This window comes from Pogoniulus pusillus, chromosome 5 (assembly GCF_015220805.1).
Source record: "Pogoniulus pusillus isolate bPogPus1 chromosome 5, bPogPus1.pri, whole genome shotgun sequence".
Lineage (NCBI taxonomy): Eukaryota > Metazoa > Chordata > Aves > Piciformes > Lybiidae > Pogoniulus > Pogoniulus pusillus.
In genome coordinates, this window is record NC_087268.1 from 35,657,728 (window position 1) to 35,669,119 (window position 11,392).

General features: G+C 40.3%; 1 long non-coding RNA gene across 1 annotated transcript; it reads right to left on the reverse strand.

The window, feature by feature from the left end:
• Positions 1-1,917: 1,917 nt before the first annotated feature.
• On the reverse strand, positions 1,918-4,775 carry LOC135175709 (uncharacterized). Its single transcript, XR_010302446.1, has 3 exons — positions 4,662-4,775; positions 3,243-3,329; positions 1,918-2,647 (listed from the first exon to the last, which is right to left on the reverse strand). It is a non-coding gene; the product is annotated as an uncharacterized LOC135175709 (long non-coding RNA).
• Positions 4,776-11,392: the final 6,617 nt, after the last annotated feature.

Genomic DNA, 11,392 nt, shown 5'->3' on the forward strand with positions numbered 1-11,392 from the left:
CCAGGAGACTCTTTCTGCAGGAACTATGCAGGCAGGAGAGAACTCTAAGGTGGGAACCCCAAGGCGGGAAGTCCCCCAATATTTATACCCTTCCTAGAGAAAGAGCTGAGTTACCACTGCCTAGGCGTGAAGAGCACAGCCAATCCCAGCCCGATTCCAGCGCGGGCACTGCACAGGGCACCCCTCGTGCCAGAAGGGTCCTTTGCTCCCCCCCTCCACGCCTGCAGGTTTTTTAGTGCCTTTTCCTCTCCCATTCAAACCACAGAAAGAGAGGAATTTTGGGGTATACTTGTTTGGGGTAGCTCTGTGTGTGTCCCTCCAGGACAGGGACACACACACAGCTAATAAGAAAGGGGCCTACAAGAAAAGTGGACACAATCTTTTTAGTAGAGCCTGTTGTGACAGAGCAATGGTAATGGTTTTAAACTAAAAGAGGATAGATTTAGAGTAGCTGTGAGGAAGATTTTTTTTTTCACAGTGAGGATGGGGAAACACTAGAGCAAGTTGCCCAGAGAGGTGGTTGGTGCCCCATTCATGGAAAAAATCAGTCAGCTCTGAGTTCTGATCTAGTTAAAGATGTCCCTGCTCACTACAAATGAGTTAGACTTTTAAGACTTTTAAGACCTTTAAGGGCACCTTCCAATCCAAACCAGCTTGTGATTGCATGATTTTGTAATCTTAAAATAGTGGAACTGCTTTTTTTTTCTTAATCACAACATGACATCAGAATTGCTTTTTGTGATGACTGAAAGCTATGGAAAAAATCATGTTAACATGCAATAACGTATTCAGGATAAAGAACTATGTGTAGCTACAAGCATTTGAGTTGACATTTCAAAGAATTTCACTGCATACTGAACCATATCAAGAACATAAAAAAGTTTTCGATAAGTTCCAGTATGAACTGAAACATAAAAGTTCTTGACAAGGGCAATTATTATGATTGATATGTAGGTAAAACTAATAAAAAAGTGAATTAAATGTCCAATATAGCTGATGTTTCAGACTACTCGTTTCCACAGAAGTCAACAGCTGCGAGGCAAAACAGTGAGCAGAAAATACCAGGGGGAAGGTTTTACAAAGATATCCATAGGAGGCATTAAAAGATGATTAGAACAATTACTCTATTGGTACATGGGAGATTTCTTCTAGAGTAATGAAGAATTTGTGATGTATGATGAAGCTTAGACCTGTTATAACAGGTTTTCTCTGTATTGAGCAGAAGTGAAAGAAACTAAAAGCTGTGCAAGAGTGTGATGGCTGCACACAGAATTCAAAAGAAGGTACTCTAGACACTGGCAAAAGTAAATATAAAGATATCCCAACAGAAACCAGAGGATATGCATAGATCACAGAAGCTCTGGGTCAGGCATAGGGGAGTAGTTTTACAGAAGGTAGAGAAGCAGACATATGAAACAGCAAAGCCAACTGGGAAAACAAATTGTTTGTGTAGTTCCAGCTAGGAATGCTTCCACCTTAGATCTTCTGCTTCTCCACTGAGTAGGGTTTAATCACTCAGAAGCATTTGGACCAATATTGTTGGCACATGCTGCCTCTGGCAGCAGACTCATTCCACCCTCAATGAGAGGGAGAGATCCTTCCTTCATCCCACTCTCCTACCCGGGGTTTTCCTTGGGCTTCTTTTAGCTAAACACTAGGTAGCTCTAATTCTATTTAGCTTTTGTGATCTGAGAAGATCAGAGCCCGAAGTGACATGACTAGCTTCAGGTCCCAAAGTAAATAGGCTCATGATAACAGTGAGAAAACTGATGGCAAACATTTCCAGCAGATACATTTGGTGTTTTCCTTTACCAATAAAAGTCAAAACATGTATGTATCCCTTCCCTGAAAATCTTTCTCTACCCCCAAAAACCACATCTTTTGTCAAAATTCTTACTTTCTCAAATGTAGTGAAATTGCTGCAGTCATTAATGCCACCAAAGCAAACAAATGAAAAACTCAATCCAACCCAACTCCCCCTTCCCACACAGAAAAACCCAAAATGACCTGGAAAAGTAGAAGTCCTAAGAAATGAGGAGAGATATATTAAAGTGGTACTTTTGCTGAGGAGAATTCACAGTGCTACCAGGCAGTGAGTTGAAAGAGCACTACAGAGTTCAGTTACCCTTCCCTGAGAGCTGTTACAACTCATAAAATATTTATTTTTAAAGAGTAGATTGGTTTTAAAATTAAATCCCTAAAGTTTACACTCTATTAATGAGTTAAATTGCTATCTTCCTTCCAGAAATTTGCTGGTGGGACATCTTTTAACTTAAGAAGCTCAGATGCACTGACTTGAAACATGTCGATATCAAGAAAACATTTTTCAAAACCCAGCAGATTTCTGATGGGGGAAAAAATAACCTGGCTTTTTTCCAGCTTGCCTGATTACATTCATCACTGCATGGCTTCGTTCCCTGTCAGGGAATTCTGGAGCTAGATTTCTGTAAGTGCCTATTCTCTTGCATTTAATAGCATGAAGTCCTCTTCTTCCAGTTCAGCTTCAAGGCTTGCCATCAAGTGCTCAGGTAGCAAACAATCCAGAAAAGTAATCGGCCAAGGAGATTCACTTCCAGCAACCTTGCAGTCAAAGCACCTCAAAGGTGGTTGAATGGTGAGCCAGAGAGCCTTCATAATTACTAGGGAGCTCACAAAACCAGAAAACCAAGATGTGAATTACCAGTACAGTCACAAAGCCATTCTTCTTAAAACATCACTTAATATATCACTACATCACTGGAAAACCTGCAACTTTCAAAAACCTCTTTGCAATAAATTTTTAGACTCCTTTTCTGGCTGCATGGGATTTTTCAGGCAAATTCTATTCTTCCAAAGCTAAATTTTAGAAACAAAACAAAACCAAACAAAACATAATGTGGGTTTTATTGCAGGAATTGTTGTGCTGTCTCAGACCCATGGTCCACTAAGAACCAAAGGCAGTGCTTCTATTCATGTGAATATGAAAATCTACACAGAAAAAAATGCATTTTGTGTCGTATTTCCACAAACATATAGTTCTGTTTTCTAGAAATTTAATATGAGATTAAACTTTGAAATGAAAAGTTTATTTTGCATGAGCTATTACATCTTGGGACAACAGCAGATGCTGATATTCCCTAGCATAACTATATTGAACACACATTCAGCCATTGTCCAGTCAGGCTTCAAAACTATGCTTGCAACTTAATTCCTGTTGCCTGAGAATTTCTCTGCTTGGAAAGATTCTGGTTTGCCTATATTACCTGAAACAGGAGGCTCAGAATCTTCTAGACTTTGTATCTCCCTTCCCATCAGAGGTTGTCAGTACACAAAACAGTTCTTGGGTATCTCTGTGTGAGGAGCCTTGTGACAAGCTTCCTTTTACTATTCAGCAAACTGCTGCAAATTGTGCTTATGCTACAGAAATCGAGCATGAGGTGCAGTATAGATATTATCAGCTTTACTATTCAATACAATCTCAGTGGGACATGCTGTGAGATAAACTGTAATGGCAAACAAGGGAATAAGGTTGTGCATCAGAGAATGATTTCTGGGAACATATATTTTTTGGAAGTTTTCTGGAAAATGAACAGATTTTATCAAAGGTAGACGAAATGTGGTGTGAACTCTTTATTCAGAAAAAAACTGGTCACAGAAGACTATGATCTGTGTGAGAAATAAGCATGGTCTGAAGTGACACACAAGCAGAAGTCTACATACAGTATGTGAAAAAATTACAACTCTATCACTGAAGATAATGATCTCATCAGAAGCTTGGTAGGATTAGGATTTGGAAGCACTTATATGGGTAATTTTTTGGGAAACCAAGGTAATAGACAGTGTAAGCAGTGATATAGCAGTTGACGTTGATTCATTTAAGTCTGATCTAAATGGAAAATTAACTCAGACTGAAGTAGGATATAAAACAGTGATTGCAAATTAACTGATTTTGATCTCCTGAGCAGGTTGCTCCCACATAACTTTAGAAATTCACACTGAAGCACTTTGAGTTCCTTTAATAATCAATTTAATTTCTAGTATATGATTCATCTTATTCTAAAGGCAGAAATCTAAAATAGAGCATATAAATCACATCCTCTGAGATTCTCTATCTTTTTATTTGGCTCGTTTGATTACAAACATCTCAGCTGTAGATGTCTGAAGCTAAATGAGATGAGTCACATCCTGTGACTCCAAAATAAGGGTCTTTATTCCAAATTACACACTTCAGAATTCAGAAGATGGGCATCTGCACAAGAAATCAATCATAAATTCCAAATTAACCTCCTGCATTAAGGGAGGCCTTTTCATTGAGTTAAGGCCTTTTCATTGAGTTGATAGCATCCTTCCTATATTAAGAGGCAAGATGAGACCCTGTGCAGTCATGATTTCAAGGCTGCATTTAATCCATTACTACAGTTTATGTTGCGTAAAGGCATGTTAGAAAAAAGAAGTAAAATACCCATAATTAATACAGTCATATTCAGCTGGCAGTATAACTAGCCAGGCTGAACAAGATAGTATCTACTCTAATTTGCCACTTCCCAACATTCATAAATTCCTACTAAATTGCCTTACTGTGAAATGTTGCATTTTTCCGAATTGGTAATAGGACTTCTGAGAAAATGTGACCTAGTGATGTGAAAAAAGAACTTTCTTTGAAGAACTAGATTCCTACTTACCTGCTTGTCCCATTTCTTGGCTAGAAATGTTGGTAACAGCTTTTGTGAACAGTTCTTGACAAATGATGTGTCTGTGTTGTAAGATGAGAACCTGTATTTGTGCCACGGTGGTTGTGTGTGCTTGTTGTGAGTGGCTGTGCTGCCATACAGTGGGTCCTTCATAGGCTGGAGAAATTGGATGATAAGAGTCACATGAAGCTCAGCAAGGAAATGAAAAGTCCTGCACCTGGGGAGGAACAAACTCATCTGCTAGTATGCACTGGGGGTCAACCATGGAAAGGAGCTTGGCAGAGAAGGCACTGTGGGTCCTGATGTACGCTAGTTGAACATGTATTCTAGCAGTTTGTCCTTGTGGCAAAAAAAGGCAAATACTCTCCTGGGCTGTATTTAGCAGATCATTGGCAATAGACTGAAGGAGGTGATCTTTCCCCATTACTCAGCACTTCTGAGACCACAAATGGAGCACCATTCCCATTTCTGGGCTCCTCAATGCAAAAGAGACATGGATGGAGCCCAGTGAAGAGACATGAAGATGACTGAAGGACAGAAGCACCTCTGCTATGCGTGAAAGCTGTAAAACCTGTGGCTGTTAGCCTGATGAAGTCTCAGGATCATCTTATGAATATGTATAAATAACTGAAGGCAATGAAAATTGAGCCAGGCTCTTTGAGTGGTTCCCACTGACAGGACCAAAGGCAACAGGCACAGACTGCAACATGAGGTTCTGTCTGAACACCAGGAACATTTTTTTTCCTGTGGAGGAGATCTAATCATTGATAGATTCCCCAGGGAGCTCTCCATTGCTGGAGATAGTCAAAAGCTGTCTGCACATGGTCCTAGCAAGCCAGGATTGGATGACCCTGCTTAAGGACTGAGTTTGGACCAGAAGACCTCAGGAGGTCCCTCTGCTCTGGTAGGGCATAAATCCTACAGGCCAGTTTAACCTTTGCTCTCATCTTCCTATTGTGGGTTTGGGAAGCTGAGTCAGATGAGCAAGCAATGAGGGTTTGGTCCTAGCAAAGCCTTGAGGGCTACGGATTTAGCACCACATGTCAGGTGTCTTGTGCTGCCCCTCAACATGCCTGTGTGGTCAAACAAGGCACAACTCTTTGAGTTCATTGGCCAGAACAATGATGGTAGTGCCTGTTGGCCAGTTTGATTTCTAAATGAAGTATTTAACTGGGGGTGATTTAGAAACTGTGCCTTTCTGCTTTCTGCCTTTCTGCACTGAGCCTTTCTGCCTTTTCTCATTTGTGGCTCTTTAACTGGGAATCAAGGCAGCCACGTGTATGCAGATAGCGCCAGTAGCTCAGCAGCACCAGCTCAGTTCTCCCTCCTTCTGCCTGGAATGTTTTGTATATTACCTCGGGATCATTATCATGAGTTTTGGAAGCATCTTTGTACAGGAGTCTTACTCAGGCACTGAAATGTCACGAGTACGTATGCTGGAGTTAATGCTAAGACTCCATAAACCAAATCAGAAACTGTAACTAAACCTTAACTAGTTCTGTATATAGCTTTGGGGTGAGGCTTTTGGGGAAAATAAAAATAATTCTATTTTTATAATTCCTGCCTTGGCCAATTAATTCCCAACCAAAATCAAGGTTGAGAACTATAAGGTTAAAAAAAAATTCTCAAGGGACTAGAAGATTATTATTCAATCCCATAATTCTGCTATCTCCTTATAAACTTACAGTGAGGCCATCTCACTCTCCCGTCCTCCTCCTGCTGCCCTGTGTCTGGGGGGAGCCACTTTATCGGGAGAAACATGTAAGCAGCAGGCCTGCTGTGGGACCTCCAGAGCCTTGTGTTTAGGCCTCTTGGATGGCAGAGGCATTGGGTGGGGGGAGGATTGGAGCACTGGGGATTATAAATTTAGTGTTTGGGTTAGGGGAAAATTCATAGGGGTTTGCCAGGGATGTGGTAATTGCTTTGCAATGTCTTCTCTGTATCTCTCTCCAAATATAATTCTGTATTATTTTTCCTCCAATTTCATTTGAGAGCTTCATTTTCTGTCTGCTCTGTATATGTAATTCTCATTAACTCAAATGTCTTGTGACTACCTACTTCTGAGAATCTGACTGTGTGTGTATTTGTGAATATTTGTGTTATTAATTCAAGAATCCAGCTCCCATACATATGAAGCTTGCTAAACTTCTGTTGTGTGGGAAGAAGTAAGAGAAGGGACAGGTGTTCACTTGGATGATGAACCATAGATAAAAGTGTATATAACATTGGAAATGTCAGAGAAATAGTTTCTCTGAAAATAGTAGTGAAAAAAAAATGTTTTCTCTATCATTCTCCAGAACCTCTCAGTTGCTGTCAGTCTGTGGTTGACTATCACCATCCATGCCGTCATAGATAGTCTCCTGAATCAGATGACTACAGCTGCCTCCTGGGTACAAAACCATAGTCCAACTCTGAGGTCTATGTTAAGGGTTTGATAAAACACAAATGTAATTTTTACAGGATTTTTTATCCAAATTATCCATTCACATGAAAGTCTGAGGGATAAAATCTGTCTTGCTTAAGAGTTGAAAGCATCTAGCATGTTAAAGCATACACAAGGAGTTAAATATAACTTCAAAGTGCACATGGAGGAAAACAACCAGTGTAATTGTTCATCTGTTGATAGAAACTCTTAAACTGCTGACAGGGCAGTTAAAGAGTAGTCATCTGGTTATTATTATTTCAGGTCTTTATCTTTTCCTCTTTTGTAGGAAGATGTCATTCATAAGTCTCTCGTTCCTTTTTATTTTTTTTTTCTTTTTGGTTGTTGTTCTCCTGCTACCATTATGCAATTTCTTTTTTATTATCCCGAATTTCGGTCTATTGACGTCAGAGGATGGCTTGTTTCAATGGAAATGAACACTTTCCCTTCAAAACAAAAAGATGTTATAGGGTGTGATACAAGAATGGGGTTATGGAACATTGCAACAGCATCAAAGGCTAAGACACTTTGGCAAGAGCACTAGCTACCTGCACTTGCAAAAACAGAGTTCAGTCAGTGTGATCCAACTAAATGCCACCATGCAAACACTCAGCTTGCAAAAGCTTATGATATAGATGTGGGGAAGATAATACCACAGTTTGTGTACTGTCTATATTGTGGCATCACCCAAAATATGCTGGGCGCAGAGATAGGTATATTCTGTGCTCAGGGGGTTTTCACTCTGGTGACAGATATGGCACGACAATAAAGAGTTAGAACACCAGCTGGAGGAAACAGCAGGATGGGAAGAACATGACTGTAAGGGGAAGGTCAGGCAATTATGTAGCTCTTTGTGTAGATGCCTTGTTTCCTACTGTATACAACAGCGTATAATGTCTGCTGAGAACCAGACAGTGTAATGGGAGAGGAGATTATAGAGCAGTGAACTAGTGAAGACAGTCAGATACTAGAGTTCCAGCTGCAAGGCTTTGTGTCAGGCAAGGCAGAGAACCAACATCACAGGTATCTGACCTGGCCACTGGCTTTGGATCCTTTCAGAGCATTGATGGATCCTTTCAGAGTGACTCTTTTTTCTCTCATTTTCTTTCTGTAGTTCTACTGTTCCTGAATTTGCTATCCAGAGCTTTTACAATGTATCCTTCTTGATGCAAATTGCTGCAAGATTCAGGTACACTTCTCCACATTCTCTAGGCATTTAGGTTATGATATTACTTCTGTTTTATATTCTTCCCTAAGAGTTATCTAGGATTCATGGTTTTATATCCTCTTATATCACTTAGGCTTCTAAAGTTCCCTCTCTGCCTGAACTCTTTCTCTCTCTGGGCTGGTATTAGAAGCTGGAAATATGACACAGGCCTCAGTTTTTGGCAGTTAATACGTGAGATTCCTTCTGACATCCATATGAGAAGAGCAAATACTATTAATTTTTTTCCATGGAAAACTGAAGGCAAGAGTGGTTTCAGGCACACCTTAAACCCATGAACCTGAATCAGAATTTTGGAATGCCATTTTCTAGACTCCTACATAAACCCAAGAATTTTCATCTGTTCAGTTTTACAACTTTAATTGGAAGGTCTTTTGTCCTACCTATTTTTACTTTTCCTGAAATATGTTACTACAGGGCACTACCGATGGGTCTGTCTCAGAGCTGGTTGAAACTGAAGGCAGCTTCTGGTATCTTCTCACAGAAACCACTCCTGCAGTCTTCACACTCCCAAAATCTTCCCATGTAATAGAATAACATATCTTTACCCCTGTTATATTAGCTAGAAAGGATTGCATAGCTGAAAAGTCACACTAAAAGAAAGTTTTGCACTAATCAAATATTCAACATTGCTGCCTGAGAATTCTGGTCTGTCTTTAGGACTAAAAAAGAAATAGAGACAGAAACTGTTTTTGTTTTGTTGGTTTTTTTTTTTTTTGGTTTTTTTTTTTTTCCAGAAACTCATTGAAGTGGCAGTCCAAGAACTTTGAACTGGCAACTTTCATAATCTTCCAAATCTAGACTTCTGTGATGGTTTGGGGGTTACCCCGCCCCCCCACACTTTTGAATTTGCCCCAGCTAACTCAGACGGACCCTGGGAATATAGATGAAGCAATTTATTTACAGCTAGCAGAATTTACAAGCAGCTATTTACAATATATACAGTTATATACAATTATATACAGAAATATACAAAGGATAAACAATACAAAAGCACAACTCCCCTCCCAGAAACCTGAGTCCCCAGGAGGGGCTCTCAAACCACCCCAACACCTCCCCCCGGCCCTCTCAACCTTACCCCAGTTCTCAGGAAGAAAAGAGGTGCAGCCAAGAGGTTAGGGAGCAGGGTTAGTAGGAGCAGGGTTAATGAGATGTGACCAGGTCTAAGGCAAAAGCAAGAGAAGCAACAAAATGGAGAAAAAGTCTTTCTTCTTCCCAAAGTTCTCAGCGTGACTGTGAGAGAAGTAGACACAATTGTTTTTCATTTCACTGCCCGTTATCTAGTTCTGTTACCAAAACATTCTAGCTTGCTTCAAACTAGCACAACTTCTCTAAGGACATCTCTATTTGGTGGAAAGGAGTTTTCACAGTATCATTGTATCACAGTATCACCAAGGTTGGAAGAGACCTCACAGATCATCAAGCCCAACCCTTTACCACAGAGCTCAAGGCTAGACCATGGCACCAAGTACCACGTCCAATCCTGCCTTGAACAGCTCCAGGGACGGCGACTCCACCACCTCCCCGGGCAGCCCATTCCAGTGTCCAATGACTCTCTCAGTGAAGAACTTTCTCCTCACCTCCAGCCTAAATTTCCCCTGGTGCAGCCTGAGGCTGTGTCCTCTTGTTCTGGTGCTGGCCACCTGAGAGAAGAGAGCAACCTCCTTCTGGCCACAACCACCCCTCAGGTAGTTGTAGACAGCAATAAGGTCACCCCTGAGCCTCCTCTTCTCCAGGCTAACCAATCCCAGCTCCCTCAGCCTCTCCTTGTAGGGCTGTGCTCAAGGCCTCTCACCAGCCTCGTCGCCCTTCTCTGGACATGCTCAAGCATCTCAATGTCCCTCCTAAACTGGGGGGCCCAGAACTGCAGCTGTAGTACTTGCTACAAGTTTCACTGTCACCCCAGAAAAATTCAAGATCTTTGCTTATCTAATTTTACAGTAGTGCTTTGTCAGCAGAATGCTATGTATACTCTTCTGCTTATATTTAAGCCCTTCTCTTGACATTAAAAAGGTACAAACTGCAGGAATCATGTCTTGTTCACTGTTATCTATAGCCTTACAGGAAGGCAAAAGATAAAAACCTCAGAAATAGTATCAAACTGATTCCAGTGTTGCCTATTATATGCTTCTGTAGATTTGTTTGTCTGCATATGTATGCATACATATAAATGTATATACACACAGGCTCAAATAGAAAAGCACAATTCCATTTTGTGATTTTATTTCACAAACTTTATGCTAATTATAACTAGGGGGGGGAAATGTTTCTGTTTAAAAAACTATTCATGTAGCACTGAGTGTTATTTTGTACAATCAATTTTGCAAGGTGACTTTGAAGCATTTTTATTGGACAGACATTTTTACTGGACTTCAAATTTTACATTTTAACTGCATACAGCTCACAATCAGAGGATACATTTCACGTTTTCATGTGGTCACAGAAACTCAAACGTAACAGTTACCCACTTGTAATTTTCTTTACATAGTATATGCCAAGCTACAAATATATAAATGCAAAGTGTGTACACACTCTGTTAGAAACATTTTCATTACTGAATGTAAATTGCATTGTTTTTGCCAATGCTTTTCCTTCCAGTTTTGTGCAAAGCTCAGGCAAATTCAGACTTCTTCTCCCACCAAGTCTCTTTTAATTTGGACTCATTTTTAAGTGCACATTTTGTACTGAAAATCTGTACTCTGGAGGCAATTCTAAAGAAAACAAAAGACATTAGATTTCACTGTTGAAAAGCTGGCAATAAAGGTAAAGAATCTTGCTTTTGTGAAATGTTCCTGGATTGTGTTTATTAAGCTTTCTCTGAAGTATTTAGTTTGCATTAAGTATGGCTACATCCTCTGGGTTTCTGCATTCACTTATTCTCTCCAAGTCTTTCAGTCTTAGCTTGTTCGTATCATCATTCTCTCAGGTAGTACTATGGCCCTCAAAGCCATCTTTACAGTAGCCTTTATGCTGTCAGTTAGTCTATGCTAGGTATGAAATACAGACAGAAATACAGGTGGGGTTTGTGGATATCTTGTGTTTTTCCCCTGTGCCACCCATCTCCTATGATGTTCA